General features: G+C 38.5%; 1 pseudogene; it reads left to right on the top strand.

The window, feature by feature from the left end:
* The first annotated feature begins 11,575 nt into the window (after nt 1-11,575).
* Nucleotides 11,576-15,305, top strand: LOC114490372 (annotated as a pseudogene).
* Nucleotides 15,306-19,792: the final 4,487 nt, after the last annotated feature.

The raw sequence follows: 19,792 nt of genomic DNA, 5'->3' as shown, positions 1-19,792 counted from the left end.
GTAATGTTATGTAATATCTCCCAGATATACTGTTGAGTAAAAAGAGCAAGGTGAGTAACAGAGTGTAGCTACCTTTTATGTGAATGTGCAGACTAGCTCTGGAAGGAGCTCTAGAAACTGATAAAAGGGGTTGCTTCATGAGGAGAATTTGGTGTCTGAAAAACAAAAGAGTAAAGATTTATTTTATTCATACCCCGTTTTGAACATTTAAAATTCCTTATCAGTTACCTATATTATTTTCTTAAAAAATAAGTAATAATACAGTTGTTATTAAACAAAATATGACTTTTGAATAATTTTCTAGATAAATTTTCTGATAATTAGATTTAGAAAATCATTCCCCACAATTTTAGGGTTCCTCAGAAGCCTATTCATTTGTAGAAAAACTAAAACAGGGTCTCAAGAACACCTTAACATTACTTCACTCATAATTTTTGGTACTTTAGAGAAAATATGAGAAATGTATTTCTTTTCTTATGACTTGTACAAATATACTGTTTCAAACTATAACTAGTTTATCACATATATATTTAGATATCTTCTCCCTCCTTGTTCAATTATGTATTTTTATTGCTGTTGAGCACCTACAATATCAGATATTGAATCAGGAAATGAACTTAATACAAAAGTATGTGACACATTTTCTTTGCTCTTCAGGCTCACAGTATCATGGTAAAAATGTACAATAAAATTGCAAGGGTCTTTCTTCCAGCCAAGATGGAGGCATAGGTGGCCACACTGCCTCCTCGTACAACCAAGATAGGAACAGCAATAATTTAGAAACCCAATAACAACCAGGACTGACAGAAAATTAAACTGTATGAAAGCCGGACAACCAAAGAGTTAAAATAAACACGTTCATTCAGACTGGTAGAAGGGGCAGAGTCAGGCAGCTGGGCACAGAGGGGTCTCGTGGCACAAAGAGTGTTGGGGCCAGGTGCATGAGGCCGCAGCAGGGCGCACAAGCGGCGGCCGGCTGGCAGACCCCAGCCAAGGGGTGGCAACCAGCAGACCCAGGGAGGCAGCAATTGTGAAGCAAGGCACTGCGCACAGCCCAGGATCCCAGTGCTGGGAAATAGAGCTTTGGGACACTGATTGAAAACACCTGTGGGGGTTGAAGCAGAGGGAGAGACTCCCATCCTCATGGGAGGGGTTGTGGGAAAGACCCATGGGGTGCATAAGCCCACCCACATGGGAATCAGCACCAGAAAGGTCCAGTTTGCTTGGGGGGAGCAGCAGAAGGGACTGAAATTGGCAGAGAGCACAGCAAGCACCATTGTTTCCTCTCAGACCTTGTCCCCACATACTGCATCACAACCTAGTGACTGGGTTTCCCGCCCTGGTGAACACCTAAGGCTCTGCCCCTCGTATGTAACAGGTGCAACCAGACAAAAAAAAGGAGAGATGGCTCATACAGAAGAACAAATGAAAGCCCCAGGTCCCATCCTTTTAAGCGACCAAGAGATAGCCAACCTATCAGATGCACAGTTCAAAACACTGGTAATCAATATGCTTACAGAATTGCTTGACTTTGGACGCAAATTAGATGAAAAAATGAAGGCTACAGTAAGTGAAATGAAGAAACATACACAGGGAACCAATAGTGATGAGAAGAAAGCTGGGCCTCACTTCAATGGAGTGCACCAGAAGGAAGAAAGAAACAACCAAACAGAAAAGAATGAAGAAACAACAATTCAAACAAATGAGGAGAGGCTTAGGAACCTCCAGGACATCTTTAAACGTTCCAACATACCAATTATAGGGGTACCAGAAGGAGAAGAGGAAGAGCAACAAGTGGAAAAGTTATTTGAACAAATAATAAAGGAGAACTTCCCCAAATAGATTTCCAGGAAGTCCAGGAAGCTCAGAGAGTCCCAAAGAGGTTGGACCCAAGGAGGAACACACCAAGACACATCATAATTACATTAGCCAAGGTAAAAATGAAGGAGAACATCCTAGAAGCAGCAAGAAATAAGGAGACAGTGACCTACAAAGGACTGTCAGCTGATTTCTCTAAAGAAACCTTGCAGGCAAGAAGGGGCTGGAAGAAAGTATTCCGAGTCATGAAAGGCAAGGACCTACATCCAAGATTGCTCTCTCAAGCAAAGCTATCATTTACAATGGAAGGGCAGATAAAGTGCTTCTCAGATAAGATCAAGTTAAAGGAGTTCATCATCACCAAGCCCTTATTATATGAAATGTTAAAGGGACTTATCTAAGAAAAAGAAGATAAAAAGCTTGTACAGTAAAATGACAGCAAACTCACAATTACTAACAACCATACCTAAAACAAAAACACAAACAAAATAAGCAAACAACTAGAACAGGAACAGAACCACACAAATGGAGATCACATGGAGGGTTAGCAACAGGGGAGTGTGAGGAGGAGAGGGGGTAAAAGGTACAGAGAATAAGTAGCATAGATGGTAGGTAGAAATAGACAGGGGAGGGCAAGAATAGTATGGGAAATGTAGAAGCTAAAGAACTTATGACACATGGACATGAACTAGAGGGGGGTAATGTGGGTGGGGGAGGGTGTGCAGGGTGGAGGGGGTTGAAGGGGGGTAATGGGACAGCTGTAATAGCATAATCAATAAAATATTTAAAAAGAAAGAAAAAAATTGCAAGAATCTTGTTTTATTAAATGGTACAAGTGCGATGAGTGAGGAAAAACTAAATACTATGAGAGATCATGAGAAGTGACATGTGTGTAGCATGGATTTGCATATTGTGCAAAAGGACTCAACTTTGACTAATTATAAGGCATTGTCTTTTTGCAAGTGCACCTCAGGTTACAGCACAGAAGTGTTTCTAGAAATTCCCTGTAAACTACCACATAACTAACCAGTCCTAGAAACTAGTAATGAGTTCCCAGAAAGGTATGACTATAAAATATAATGTAAATTAAAATCCAAACTGAAATGTTATTTTAAATTTTTAAGTAAACATAGGTTTTAGCAACAGAAAGCTAAGTTACTTCAGTCTCCCATCCTGCTAAGAATAAAGAAAAACATTAAACTTAAAAAAATGAAATATTGGGAGAGGTGGAGGGAAAAGGCAGAAAGCTGTACTTGAACAATAAAAAAATAAAATATTAACATTCAAAGAGACAATAAGAAAATCATAAGTCAATTTTTTAATAAAAATCTGAGTGGTGACCACTGTGGACCTTTATGAAGAATATGTCTTCTAAGAAGGACTCCTGGTTGCTAAATGAGAAAGAAAAACAAAACAAAAGAAAAGCAAAACAAAATAAAACAGAGCCTAGCAGCCATTTCTACACAAGGACCTCTCATATAAATTGCACTTCAGAGAGAAACCTGCACTGAACTACCAGCCTCTGTACTGAGCTACCTGCTTGTACTAATTATGTTTCTGCTATCTGAGCAAGCCCTTATGGAGTTCCTGGAATCCTATTTCAACCAGTAGGACTGAGGCTTTCCACACGGGAGCAGACAGATAGGTGCAGAGTGAAGCAGAGCAGACCAGAACAGACCAGACCTCACTGAGCTGTCTAGCTGAAGAGGGGCCTGGTCCCAGGGCTGCTTCATACCTGTACCGTATTACTACTGAGCTGTTTGCACTAAATAGTTTCCTTCTTCACCGCACCCCAAATTGGGGATTGTTGTTGGCATTGAAGTGGCACCAACAACCACCAATTGACAGCACTAAAGTCATTCATGTTCAGAGAGTACTTGCCCATAGTTCAAATCCTTGTATTTTATGACAATGCCTGTCTGGGGAGATGGAGATGAGAACCCAGAGGTCACAGGAACTTAGAGCAGGTAGTGGTTTTCACCTAAGGTAAGCATGAACCAGAATTAAACCTGACACCACTCAGAAGGACAACTGACATTTAGCCATCCCTGAAAGTTTGTGGTCACGGTTCAGCTGTTGCTCGGATTTGCACATACCATTTTCCCCAGTTTTTCCAATATACTGTCTCCTTTTGGTTCAAAGGTATGTACCTTTCTATGAAGATTCTGCAATCCTCTTCCCTTTGTCCTCACTCATGAATGGACACATTCATACACACACGTACTTATACACACACACGCTTCATGACACCATGGTTCTTAACAAAATTTTAAAATATTTTAATTCTCTAGGATAGACTATATTTAAGTCACAAAACATTCAATAAATTATGGAAAATTGAAATCATACATGTCTTTTCCAATTACAAAGTAGTGAAACAGCAGAAGTAAATTTGTGAAGTCCTCAAAAACAAATTAAACTGTACACTTGTTAAAATATATTTTATTGATTATGCTATTACAGTTGTTCCATTTTTCCTTCGCTTTATTCCACTCTGCCTTGCACTCCTCCCCCCGCCCCCGCACTTACATTCCCTCACCTTAGCTCATGTCCATGGGTCATACATATAATTTATTTGGCTTCTCTATTTCCTATACTCTTCTTAATCTTCCCCTGTCTATCTTGAACCTACTGTTTGCTTATGTTTCTTATTCCCTGTACTTTTTACCCCATTATCCTCCCACCCCCTCCCTACTGACAACCCTCAATTTGATCTCCACATCTTTGAATCTACTCCTGTCCTAGTTGTTTGCTTAGTTTGGTTTTTTTTTTTGTTTCTGTTTTTTAGGTCTGGCTGTTGATAGTTGTCCACCTTGGCCATAGGTCCTAAACTGCACACTCTTAAACAACCAATAGGTCAAAGAAAAAAATTGCAATGGATATTATTTTTTTAATCCTAAAACAGATGAAAACACAATACACCAAAACTTATAAAATACAGAGAAAGTAGCACTAACAGAAGTATTTATAAGTGAAAGCCTAATATTTAAAAAGGAGAAAGAGCTCAAGTCAAAACCTAACTTTACATGTTAAGGAACTAAAAAAAGAAGAACAAACTAAATCCAAAGCTAGCAAATGAAATAACATAATGAAGATCACAGCAGAAATCAATAAAATAGTGATTAGAAAATCAACAGAAAAATTAATAAAATCAAGAGCTGAGTTTTTTTAAAAAATCAACAAAACTGACAAACATTTAATCTAAGAAAAAAAGAGAGAAGAAGAATCAAATAAAATAAAAAAGTGGAGACTTTACAACTAAATATGTTATAAATAAAAATGATTATTGAAACATACAATGAACAATCTGTCTTGTAAAAAGAAAATGGTTAAACTCTGGGAGGAACATCAGAGGAGCAAGATAGACTGCACAAACCCGGGTTCCAGAATGAGGAAATAAAGTCTCAAAATTTCTGACTGAGAAAACCTGTGGGGGTTGAGGAGGCAGGAGAAATTTCCAGCCTCACAGGAGTTCATTGGAGAGACCCACAGAATACTAGAACATACACAAACCCACCCACCCAGTTAAGCAACAAAATAAAAATAAGGTAACCAGGAACAAATTTAACCAAAGAGAAAAATACCTGTACCGAAAATTATAGGTACTGAAGAAATTGAGGAAGATACAAATAAGTGGAAAAATATGCTGTGTTCATGGAAAGGAGAAATTAACATCATTAAAATGTCCATACTACCCAAAGTAATCTACAGATTCAGTGCAACTCCTATTTAAACACCAATGGCATATCTCACAGATCAAGAACAAATATCCTAACAATTCATATGGAACCATAAAAGACACTGAATATCCTCAGCAACCTTGAGAAAGAACAACAAAGTAGGAGGGATCACAATACCTGATATCAAATTGTATTACAAGGCCACTGTGATCAAAAGAGCATGGCACTGGCATAAGAACAGGCATACAGATCAATGGAACAGAATAGAGAGCCCAGAAATAAAACCACAACTTAATGGTCAATTAATATTTGACAAAGAAGGCAAGAACATACAAACAGATAAAGACAGTGTCTCCAATAAATGGTGTTGGGAATATCAGACAGACACATTCAAAAAAATAAAAATGAAATTAGACCACCAACTTACACCATACACAAGAATAAATTCAAAATGGATTAAAGACTTACATTTAAGATGTGAAACCATATAAATCCTAAAAGAAAAATAGGCACTAAAATCTCAGACATTTCTCATAGCAATGCTTCTGCCAATATCTCTTCTTGGACAAGGAAAACAAAGGAAAAAATAAATGGGACTACATCAAACTAAAAGTCTTTTGCACAGTGAAAGAAACCATCAACAAAAATGAAAAGGGAACACACTGAATGGGAGAACATATTTGCCAATAACACATCTGACATGGGTTTAATTTCCAAAATATATAAAGAATTTACACAACTCAACACCAGGAGGACAAAAAATCAAGTTAAAAAATGGGCAAAAACCTGAATAAACACTTCTCCAAACAGGATATATAGATGCTCCTTAGATATATGAAGAGATACTCAATATCACGAGTCATCGGAGAGATGCAAATTAAAACCACAATGACATATCACTTCACATTTATCAAAATGGCTACCATCAATAAATCAACAAACAACAAGTGCTGGCAAGGATGTGGAGAAAAGGGACCCTAGTGCACTATTGGTAAGAATATAGACTGGTGCAGCTACTGTGGAAAAAAGTGTGGAGTTTCCTCAAAAAAATTAAAAATGGAACTGCCTTCTGACACAGCAATCTCACTTCTGGAAATATATCTGAAGAAACCCGAAACACTAATTCAAAAGAATATATGCACCCCTATGTTCATAACAGTGTTATTTACAACAGCCAAGATCTGGAAACAGTGCAAATGCTGAACAGTAGATGAATGGATTAAAAAGTTGTAGTACATTTACATAGTGGAATACTACTCAGTCATTTAAGAAAAAAGAAAGCTTCTGGTCAAGATGGCAATGTAGACAGACAGGACTCACCTCTTCACACAACCACATCAAAATTACAACTAAAATGTAGAATGACCATCACTCAGGAATGTCAGAAATCAAGCTGAATGGCAGTCTGACAACTACGGAAACCACATCCATCCAGACTGGTAGGAGGGGCATGGACACAGAAAAGGCTGGCCCTACACCAATGTGGATAAAAATTCGAGGCGGATATATCAAGAGCAAGGAGTCCAGACCCACACCAGACCCCCCATTTCAGGATTACAGTACCAAGAAGATATGTCCCCACAACTTCTGGCTGGGAAAACCAGCAGGGATTGAGTCAGTGGAGGCGGCTGCTGGAACCCTAAGCAGTTTGTCTTAAAGAACTCCCTCTGAGCTCCAGCACTGGGGTGGCAGCTTGAAGAGAACCAGAGTATACAGGAAAAGACTGATGTATCTAGCATCAAGGCAAGCAGAAGCCATTGCCCCTTGGCTGAGGACACCCCACCCCCACACACACACAGACAGAGCCGGTAGGCTAGTGCCATATCTGAGACTCCATCAGCCTGGCTAACACTGTGGGACCCACCTTGTAGATCCATAAATGTCCTACCGCATCCAAGTTACAGGCCAACCCAAGCTATTTTTCCATAAGAATGTCTGGTGTTGGCTCCTAAATCCCCTCGACAAGCAACAGCTGGCTTCAGTGAGCCCTAGTGGCAGCACAGAGTCTCAGATTGGCTTCAGTGGGGAATCTCCAAGCCCAACACAAGTAGCAACCATCTCAGATTGCTTTATAGCTCAGGAGGGTGCCCTGGGCAAAACATAGGTGAGGGCTGACCTTGACTTTCACCACCAGGTAAACCACAGGATCAGTGCAGCCAGTGGACAGCTACAGACCAGGTCAGAGCACCACCATCCTGCCCCTGCACAGCTGATCCTCCACAGGATCAGGGCAGAAGTTGGTGGTCAGCAGTCACAGCCAGTCCTTGCAGCTTACTGGCCTGAGTAAATCCCTCCTATCAATCTGCCAACAAGAACCAAGACTCAATTACAAAAGGAAGGTGTACTCAGTCCACACTAAGGGTGCAGCTGGAGTACCCAGCTTGGATGATAAGAGAGTCTGTGCTGTGGACCCAACAGAATACCTACTACATTAGGCCACACTACCAAGGCAGGGAGTCATAGTAGCTCTACCTAATACATACAGACAAATACAGGGATGCTGCCAAAATGAGACAAAGAAACATGGCCCAAATGAAAGAACAGATCAAAACTCCAGAAAAAGAGCTAAACAAAATGGAGATAAGCAATCTATCAGATGCAGAGTTCAAAACGCTGTTTATTAAGATGCTCAAGGAACTTAGTGAGGACCTCAGCAGCATAAAAAAGACCCAGTCAGAAATGAAGGACACTAATTGAAATAAAGAACAATTTACAGAGAAACAACAGTAGAATGAATGAAAGCAAGAATCAAATCGATAATTTGGAACAAAAGTAAGCAAAAAACAACCACGCAGAACAAGAAGAAAAAGGAATCCAAAAAAAAAATGAGGATAGTATAAACAGCTTCTGGGACAACTTTAAGTTGTCCAACATTCACCTCTATGGGCGCCAGAAGGAAAGAAAAGAGCAAGAATTTGGAAATCTATCTGAAAAAGCATGAAAGAAAACTTCCCTAATTTGGTGAAGAAAATAGACATGCAAGTCCAGAAAGTGCAAAGAGTCCCAATTGTGATGGATACAAAGAGGCCCACTCCAAAGACACGTCATTTTTAAAAGGCCAATGGTTAAAGAAAAAGATTCTTTTTTTATTGTATTCATTTATTTTCAAACTTAAACCATTACTTTTTTTATTGCTGTTCAAGTACAGTTGTCTGCATTTACCCTCCATCACTCCACCCCACCCCAGCCATCCCCACCTTCCTCCCCAGAGCTCACCCACCCTTGGTTTTTTCCAAGTGTCCTTTATTGTTGTTCCTGAAAACCCTTCACCCTTTTCCCCCCATCAGCCCCACCCCCACCTCCTGTCTGGTTACTGTCACTTTGTTCTTTATTTCAATGTCTCTGGTTATATTTTGCTTGCCTGTTTATTTTGATTAGGTTCCACATATAGGTGAGATCATATGGTATTTGCCATTCACCACCTGGCTTATTTCATGTAGCATAATGCTCTTCAGTTCCATCCATGCTGTCACAAAGGGTAGGAGCTCCTTCTTTCTTTCTGCTGTATAGTATTCCATTGTGTAAATGTACCATAGTTTTTTGATCCATTCATTTACCAATGGGCACTTAGGTTGCTTCCAGCACTTGGCTGTTTTAAAATGTGCTGGTATGAACATTGGGGTGCATAGGTTCTTTTTGACTGGTGTTTCAGGGTTCTTAAGATATAATTCCAGCAGTGGAATTGCCAGGTCAAAAGGCAGTTCCATTTTTGTTTTCTGAGGAAATTCCATAGTGTTTTCCACAGTGGCTGCACCAGTCTGCATTCCCACCAACAGTGCACTAGGCTCCCTTTTCTCCACATCCTCTCAAACACTTGTTTGTTGATTTGTTTATGATGGACATTCTTACCAGTGTGGAGTGGTATCTCATTGTGGTTTTAATTTATCCATAGTTCATATTACCCAACGCAATTTATAGATTCAATGCAACCCCTGTTAAAGTACCAATGACATATTTCACAGATATAGAACAAACATTTCAAAATTTTATATAGAACCACAAACAACCCCTAATAGCCACAGCAATCTTGCAAAAGAACAAAGTAGGAGGGATCATAATGCCTGATATCAAAGTGTATTACAAGGCCACTGGGATCAAAACAGCCTGGTACTGGCATAAGAACAGACACATAGACCAATGGAACAGAATAGAGAGCCCAGAAATAAACTCTCTGGTCAATTAATATTCAACAAAGGGGGCAGAAGCATAAAATGGAGTAAAAATAGCCTCTTCAATACATGGTGTTGGGAAATCTGGACAGCTAAACACAAAAAAAAAATGAAACTCGATCACAACTTACACCACACACAAAAATAAATTTAAGGTGGATACGAGAGACTCTTAAAAATGAGAGAAAGGCCTTGGCTGTTCTGGCTCAGTGGACTGATCAACAGACTTCGAAGCAAAGGGTCACCAGTTTGATTCCTACTCAGGGCACATGCCTGGGTTGCCACCCAGGTCCCCAGTAGGGGGTGCATGAGAAGCAACCACACACTGATGTTTCTCTCCCTTTCTTTTTCCCTCCCTTCCTCTTTCTCTAAAAATAAATAAATAAAAATCTATTTTTAAAGCAAGAGAAAAGTAGTTAAACCAAGAGAAAAGAAGTTAGTTACTGGAAGGTTGCCAGATGTGAGAGTGGGGGGAGAATGAATGAAGAAGTGAGGAATTCAGAAGCACAAATAGGTGGTTACAGAATAGCCATAGGGATGTAAAGTACAGTGTAATAAATTGAGTAGCCAAAGAACTTATATGCATGACCCATGGACATGAACAATGGTGGGAGGGATTGCCTGAGGGAGTAGGGGTCACTGGGTGGAGGGGGACGAAGGCGAAAAAATCAGTACAACTGTAATAGCATAATCAATAAAATATGATTTTTTAAAGAAAAGAAATCTTACCTTTTACAACAGCATGGATGGACCTATAGATTATGTTAAGTGAAATAAGCCAGTCAGAGAAAGAAAAATATCATAAGATTTCACTCATATGTGGATTCTGTGTGTGGAATCTAATGAATAAAATAGAAACAGAGGCATGGATCAGACTGACAGCTGACAGAGGGGAAAGAGATTGAGGGACTGGATGAAAGAAGGTAAAGAGATTAATCCCAAAACATATATACATAACACATTGACACAGACAACAATGTGGTGATAGTGGTGATAGCCAGAAAGAAAGGAGGGTGGGGGCTAGGTGGAGGTGGGCAAAAGAGGGGAAAATGGAGATGAAAGAGATTTTGCTTGGAGTGATGCATGTACAATGCAGTGCACAATGATGTTTTGAGTTGTACACTTGAAACCCGCATGGTTTTGTGAGCCAAAATCACTCTGATAAATTCAGTGGCTTTTTTTTCCAAGTCCTTTTTGCAGATGGCCAGAGGAAGGCCTTTTCCACCTATGGATCATATCTGACAGTGGTATGCTTATTCTTCAGGACTCTTTTGGAAACGGATGAGAGCCCCACAGCTGATAACCCAGCTGAAATTCAGAAGATTATGACTTTGCTCTATTCAGTGGTGACTCCCTTCTTAAACTCCACGATTTACAGCTTACAAACCATTCTCTGATTTCTCTTCAGATCATATAAATCTTTCACCTTCCACAGCTTACAAACCAAGGAGATGACAGCTGCCTTGAAGAAAGTTCTGAGAACAGAATGAGCATATGCTAATCTACACAAGACCAAAGCAAACCATTGTCCAGGCATCAAAGACTAATAAAGACTTGATTCACTGCTGCTGATTTTCCAATGCACACGTTAAAGAAGATACTTCTAGCCCTGGCTGGCATAGCTCAGTGGATTGAGCACAGGCTGCAAACCAAAGCATCACAGGTTCGATTCCCAGTCAGGGCACATGCCTGGGTTGCAGGCCATGGCCCCCAGCAACCACACATTGATGTTTCTCTCTCTCTCTCTTCCCCCACCTTCCCTCCCTAAAAACAAATAAATAAAATCTTTCAAAAAAAGAAGATACTTCTCAGTGGGATCCCCCAACATTTCATTCTTCAACTAACCTGGCAGAGCTAAACTATAGTTGATTTATATTACATTACAAATGTGACACCAATATTTTCAACATGGGTAACTCCAGTAGCTGGTGACATGAGGGCATATATCAGTGCATTTCATTCTGTTTTAGTTTTGATTTCCAGGGGTTGGAGTGGAATGTAGAACAAGAACAGTTATCCCAGGTGAATCATTGGAGTACTCAAGGCAGTAAGAATGGATACACTAGGATATCAAATCATCTGTGAAGTTCATTTATCCATCTTTCTATATACCATATTCCACAGCTAACTGAAATTTCACTCCAGCACAAATGTCAAAAGGTCTTGGGTGTTATGAAGTCAAATGGTCAGGTGGGAGTTAAGGCTTATGAGGCCTGGTTTCAGGTCAAAACCATGAATTGGAGTTATATTTCTTTGGTTCACAGGCTGGTACTCAATCCACTGAGCCACACCAGCCAGGGATGGAACTATATTTCACTTCTTTATGCCAAGAATGTCCTAGCTAATGAGTAGAATAAGTCGGTTTCATGTCTCAGGTCTCTGCCTACTGTCTTAAAAAGCCCAAAATACCTCATTTACGTCAAATAAAGTTTGCTATCACTCTACTGCCATTCAGGGCCACAGCATGAAGTTAGGCACCTTGTGAAACACACAGCTCAAGGGTGCCCCATCCATGTAGAGGTATGACTGTACAGATGTAGGTGGCAGGCAGTCTTGATTGCTTTCATAAGGTTCTAAAAGGGGAGGTATTTTAGTTTCCATGTCAATCATGCACCCTAGAACAGAGCACACTGTTACTAATATAAATGATGAATACACATTTGTTAAATGCTAAAATTAATAAGTGGAAAATATACTACAATTTAAATTTAGCATTCAACTTTTTTATTGCAAACCCAGTACCAATATCTTCCGATCAAAAATGACAGCATGTGGTCTGGCAGATATAGGCGTAGTTTATGGGAAATATATTTGAATTTACAACTCTCCTAGAAATTTTTATATCTATGGTCATTGTAATTATAGTCCATCGAACTAAATTGCTTGGACAAAATTTTGACTTTTACAGAAATCATGTTCATTAGAAAGACTATTTTTCATCATTCTAAAAATATTATAAATTAATATAAATATCCAAAGTCACCTTGGCAATTAAACATTTACCCTCTGGGTTTGCTCCTGTTTAACCAAATATTGAGAAGCAGCCCCCTTACTCTCTGCAGATTGTATAAATGGCACAGGATACAATTTTGTGAGCATCTTAACAGTGATATTAATAAATAATATGGTCAATTATCCTACTGTTATAGTAACTATATTACCATATTTAAAATATTGATGGTGGCTCCCAGCCAAATACTTTGAACTTTAACCAGGAAACTTTAGGACTCAGAAATAAGCCTGGACCAATAGTTTTAGGAAGGTTGTTAGTAAAACATCCGAGTTTATATAGTTGTCTCAACTCCTAACTCATCCTATAGAGAAAGATCTTTCTGGTCTCTGTATATTCTAAGGCCACCCTTTTACTGATTATTTAATTTATAAATTAAATATCGGGTAAAAAAGCAAGGTGAATGGACAAGTTATGGTGTTTAGGGCTTTATTCCTAGCAAAAATGAAGTCATGTGTGTTTTTTTAATCCTCACCCAAGAATATGTTTATTGATTCTGGAGAGAGAGGGAGAGTGGGGGGGGGGGGGGAAGAGAGAGAGAAGGGAAAGGGAGAGGGAGAGGAAGAGGGAGAGGGAAAGAAGCATGGATATGAGAGCGAAACATCACTTGGCTACCTCCTATATGCACCCCGATGAGGGGAATCGAATCTGCAGCCTACATATGTGCACTGAGGGGATCAAAGCCACAACTTTTTGGTGTACAGGACAATACTGCAACCAACTGGCCAACCCAGCCAGGGCAAGGCACACAGTTTTATATACTAGAAAAAATGGACATACCTAGCTGCAAGGTACTCCAAGAGCCCAACTGTGATGTAGAATAGTGCAGCTTAGGGGGAAACAAGCCACAGAAAAATGGTGGCCTCCAAAAGAAATCATGTATAGGGGACATAGTAGCTGCCATCAGTTATTTAAGGCCCACACCCTTGCCACACTGAAAGCAGAATTAGACTTTATTTGTGTAGCTTCAACAAAGGAGAGTCCCAGGAATAATATGTATATGTTCCTCAACTTAAAGAAATACTTTGAGAGAACCAGAACTCCTCAAGAGGGGAATGGGGTAAATTATTCAGCAAATCCAGATGCTGTGTAGTGGGAACTAGATACATAGTTTTCAAACCATTTTACAGATCCCTGAGTGTTGTGCGAACCCTCCCTGAGGGCAGCAAAAGCAAGGAGGCTCAACCCTCATCCACAGTTCCATTCCTATCTGCTTTTTATTGAACTTCTATCTGTGAAACTCTAAGGAGGCAAATTAAGGAAGCTAGTTTCACTTCATATTTATATTCAATTTTGTTTCAAAGTAAAAGGGTATATCCAAAGTTTATACCTGTATATAGGATATAAAAGAGTAATGATTTTAACATGAAAGAGGAAGCATTACTGAAACTCCAGATTATAGGAATATTTTAAATGAAGTGAGGATTGTTCCAAACCAGTCTCCAAATGGGCCAGTGTTTCTAGGAGTTATTGATTTTGCACATTTAAAGAAATCCCTTAAATCTCTCTAAACTTCAGTTTTAAATCTGTAAAAGAGAAGGATAAAGCACACCTCCTTATAGTTCAAAAGGTCATTAGGAGAATCAAATGAGATAATGTGTACAAAAATACTTTGTACATTTTCAAGAAATTAATAAATTGCTTAATTAATTAATCTATTAATCAGTAAATTAATAAATTTACTAATAAGTAAAACCTACAAATGTTCATTTTCATTCTTCAGTTACTTCTGTTTCTCTAACAGCTTTGGGATCCCAGAATACAACAATGCATTTTGTAACTGGGTTTGTCTTCCAGGTTTCCCTGGTCCAGGGGAAATGCAGAGCTGCTGCTTCTCATTAATCCTGGTAGTCTACTTTCTGACCCAGCTAGGTAGGGAATGGGGCTATTGTCTGTGCAGTGAAGTGGGACAAGTGGCTTCACACACCCATGTACACCCTCCTGGGAAACTGCCTTCTGAGAGATCTGGCACATTTCCTCCACTATTCCAAACATGCTGGTCAACATCCTCTTTTATACCAAGGCCATGTCCTTCACTGGCTGCTTGCCCCAATTACATTTATTATTTTCACTGGGCACAACAGTGTTTCTTCTTATTGGTATCACTTAATCCTAAACTAGGCTTCTAATTAGTACCTAGCCATCTATCACCCACTACATTACCCCTCCAGCATGACTGGGAAGTTCTGTGTGATCCGGGTCTGTGGTTGCTGGTTGAGTCGATTTCTCAGCTATCCAGTCCCCATGGTCTTTATCTCCCAATATCACTGACTGCTTTCTGAGTGACCCAGGCCCATTGCTCGCAGTGTCTTGCACCCCTGCTCCTTCCACTGAGCTTACCTTCTACACCTCCAACTCAATGATTATCTTTGGGCCCCTCCTTTCCATCTTGGGATCTTACACTCTGGTACTCAGAGTTGTGCCTCGTGTTCCCTCTGGCAATGATCAAACTAAAGATTTCTCCATATGTGGGTCCCACCTAATGGTGGAGTCTCTATTCTGTGGAAACCTTTGGTGTTGTATGTGAGCCCAACATCAGGAAACCCAGCAGGGATGCAGAAGATCATTGGTTTGATAAACTTAGCAGCAACTCCTCTCTTAATTTTTTAAATTAAATGTATTGGGTAACATTAGTTCATAAAATTATAAGAAATACATTCATCATGTATTTCTATGATACACAACCTGTATATTGTGATACAGCCACTATGGAAAGCAGTATGGAGGCTCCTCAAAAAACTAAGAATATCATTATCATATGGCTCCACTCTTAAATCCCCTTACCTAGAGCCTCCAAAGACGTGAATGATGCCTGAAAGAAAGTCTGAGATTAAAGACAGCTTTTTAAATATGAGTTGCATTTTTTTGGTCATGAATAAAATATTTTATAGTCAGCTTTATTAAAGTTTTACATTTATGGCTTCTGGCTTTTGTGATATGCTTACAAAGTGAGTCTTTTTCTATTCCAAATTTGTGAGAGGGAAAATTTTTATGGTTTCCTCAGCTACTTTTATGATTTCTGCCTTCAAGTTTACTTCATAAAAATTTTTTGTATGTCTTGTTAAGATCATTTACAGGTATTTTGTCACTTTTACTGTTATTGTATGTGGATCTCATCTTTTATTAGAGCTCTTACTTTATTTCAATATATTAAGACTACTAATTTTTGTATGTTAATTTTTTAGTCAGTCACCTTACTGAATTCTCTAAATTTCAATATGTTTTTAATTATCTTGAGATTTTTAGGCATCCGATTGTATTACTTAAAATAGTGATAATTCAATATCTCCCTCTCTAATGTTTACTTTTATTTATTTATTTTATTTTATTTTTTAACCTTATTGTTTTATTTTTTAAAAGCTGTCTTTACATATAAATAAATCCTGTGAATCAATTTTTTTAAAATGCAACAATATGAGAAAATGGAAAAGAGATGTAAACAGAGAGTTGGAAAAGGAATTACAAGTGGCTTTTAAATATTTGAAAATATTGTCAATCTTACTCATAGTAAGTAAAATGTTAATTAAAGTTATGAGACCAGCAGAAAACTTAGTGAAGTTCTAGCCACAGCAATCAGACAAGAAAAAGAAATAAAAGGAATCCAAATCGGAAAGGAGGAAACAAAACTGTCACTGTTTGCAGATGACATGATAGTGTACATAGAAAATCCTATAGACTCCACCAAAAAACTGCTTGACCTAATAAATGAATTTGGTAAAACAGCGGGATACAAAGTCAATATCCAGAAATCAAAGGCATTTCTGTACACCAACAAGGAAACAGCAGAAGCAGAAATCAAGAAAAAAATCCCATTTGAAATAGCAAAAAGAAAAATAAAATACCTAGGAATAAACCTAACCAAAGAGGTAAAAGACCTGTATTCAGAAAACTACATAACACTGAGGAGAGAAATCAAGGAAGACACAAATGGAAACATATACCGTGTTCATGGATTGGAAGAATTAATATCATTAAAATGTCCATACTACCAAAAGCAATTTACACATTCAATGCAATACCTATTAAAGTACCAATGGCATATTTCACAGACATAGAACAAACACTTCAACAATTTATATAGAACCATAAACGACCCCGAATAGCTGCTGCAATTTTGAGAAAGAAGAGTAAGGTAGGAGGGATCACAATACCTGACACTAAACTATACTACAAGGCCACTGTAATCAAAACAGCCTGGTACTGGCATAAAAACAGGCACATGGACCAATGGAACAGAACAGAGAGCCCAGAAATAAACCCAAGCCTCTACGGTCAATTAATATTTGACAAAGGAAGCAGCAACATAAAATGGAATAAAAATAGCCTCTTCAACAAATGGTGTTGGGAGAACTGGACAGCTACGTGCAAAAAAATGAAACTTGAGCACCAACTTACACCTTATACAAAAATAGATTCAAGGTGGATAAAAGACTTAAATATAAAACGTGACAGCATTAAAGTCCTAGAAGAGAAACGTAGGTAGGAAAATCTCAGATATTTCACGCAGAAACTCTTTTACTGACTTGTCTCCTAGAGCAAGGGACATAAAGGAAAGAATAAACAAATGGGACCTCATCAAAATTAAGAGCTTTTGCACAGCTAAGGAAAACAGTATCAAAATAAAAAGAGAACCAACTGTATGGGAAAACATATTTGCCAATGATACCTCAGACAAGGGTTTAATCTCCAAAATATATAAAGAACTTACACGACTCCACCCTAAGAAGACAAGTAACCCAATTAAAAAATGGGCAAAGGACTTGAACAGACACTTCTCCAAGGAGGACATACAGAAAATCCAAAGACACATGAAGCGATGTTCAATATCGCTAGCCATCAGAGAGATGCAGATTAAAACCACAATGAGATACCACTTCACACCAGTCAGAATGGCCATCATAAACAAAGCAACAAACAACAAGTGTTGGAGAGGATGTGGAGAAAGGGGGTCCCTAGTGCACTGTTGGTGGGACTGCAGACTGGTACAACCGCTATGGAAAGCAGTTTGGAACTTCCTCAGAAAACTAAAAATGGATCTGCCTTTTGACCCAGCAATTCCATTGCTGGGACTCTATCCTAAGAACACTAAAACACCAATACAAAAGAACCTTTGCACCCCGATGTTCATAGCAGCACAATTTACAATAGCTAGGTGCTGGAAGCAACCTAGATGCCCATCAGTAAATGAATGGATCAAAAAACTATGGTACATTTACACAATGGAATTCTATGCAGAAGAAAGAAAGAAGGAGCTCATACCCTTTGCAACAGCGTGGATGGAGCTGGAAAACATTATGCTAAGTGAAATAAGCCAGGCAGTGAAAGACAAATACCACATGATATCACCTTTAACAGGAATCTAAACAACAAAACAAAACAAAAAAAACTAGCAAAATATAACCAAAGACACTGAAATAGGGGATAGTCTGACAGTGGCCAGAGGGGAGAGAAGAGGGAATTTCAGGGGGGAATGGGTAGGGATTACAGGAACAAATTTGAAGGACACATGGACAAAAACTAGGGGTGGGGGTTAATGGGGGGAAGGGGGGAGGGTTGGGTGGGTGGGCTGGAATGGGAGTATGGGGGAGAAAACTGTACTTGAACAATGATTAAAATTAAAAAATAAATAAATATTTGAAAATATTGTGAATCTTACTCATAGTAAGTAAAATGTTAATTAAAGTTATGAGATCAGCAGAAAACTTAGTGATATACTTTTGTTGGATGAATGTTATTACTCATACATTTTTGAAAGGATTATAGTTCAATTTGACATCTATGGAAGACAATTTAGCCATGTCTATGAAAATCACAATGACGTTTATCCTTTAACCCTGTAATCCCGCTAATAGAAATTTAACCTGTAGTTATATTTTCACATATGTGAAATTATGTGCAAAATTTTTTGTTGCGACATTTTTTATAACAATAAAAGTTTGGAGACAAGTTAAATGTTTAAAAAAAAAAGAAAGAATTCCTGGGATTAAGAATTAACCAAGACTTAGATATTTTTGAAAGAAAAGAAGAATTTGCCACTTCTGACCTGTTATTTATAACAACAATAGAGAACATCTTCAATAAATTGTGTCCTGGCTTGCACTTAAGTAGAGAGAGAGACTTATTTTTCACAGTTCTTTGGCAGTTCAAGTTCAGCTTATTGAGATAAATGTTCAATAAAACATTTTAAACATGCAAGACTTCACTGAGTAATTATACGGTGTTATTATAATATATGCTCTTCTGTGATGTACCCCACTTGGTTCAATCCCAGCTGGTGGAAGGAATCAAATGCATATGTACCTGCAGCCTTTCAAGAGAGGGTGCAATCTTCTAAATTAAAAAAATTAATATTCTTAAAGACAGTGGATCAAGGTGCCACCAAAACAAAACAAAACACCCAGTAATGGACATTTCCCATTGTTTGAGGCTTTCACACCAAAAACAGAGTATGTTTCATACCTCTCTCACTTAGAGATAAAGTACAAACTTTTCTTCCTGTCATCAAAGACTTCATTCAATAGACTGTTCCATCAGTCTTCTCTCTTATTGATCCACCACCTCAGCCCTGCACTTTACAATGATCAGTCTTGTTGCTTTACTTTAAATACATTTTCTCCCAACTACGCATCTTTGCTCATAGTTCTTCCTCCCCAAATCAATTGTGACAAACCCAATATTACTTGTAATATGAAATAACAATGCCCTAAACATATTTTTATGCCTTTCAGAAAGCTGTAGAGCAAAGTTTCAGAGAAAATAATCCCAACAAAAATTGCTATTTTTTGTGCCCAAACCCCATGCTGAAACACCAAAGTTATCAGCTGAGAAGACCAAGTTACTGAAAATAAGAGGAGATCCATTTGGTTTCCCATTTGGAAAATAAGAGGAGATGCCATACTGAGAATGAAATTATGTGTGCCAGGAAGATAGGCCTGCTGGAGGTAAGTAATGATACAGAGTTTCAAACCTTTTCACTAACAAAGCATGTTTGACACCAGTGGTCAGAAAACATGGGGCACTTGGGGACAATATTTCTTTGAAAAATCAAAGTTTTTATCTTAAAATTTATCACAAACTACACTTTCTCCTCCATAATATATACATATTTAGTATGA

Source organism: Phyllostomus discolor, chromosome 1 (assembly GCF_004126475.2).
Source record: "Phyllostomus discolor isolate MPI-MPIP mPhyDis1 chromosome 1, mPhyDis1.pri.v3, whole genome shotgun sequence".
In the NCBI taxonomy this organism is placed as follows: Eukaryota; Metazoa; Chordata; class Mammalia; order Chiroptera; family Phyllostomidae; genus Phyllostomus; species Phyllostomus discolor.
The sequence above is the reverse complement of the archived record's forward strand: the minus strand, read 5'-3'. Positions and strand labels throughout refer to the sequence as shown.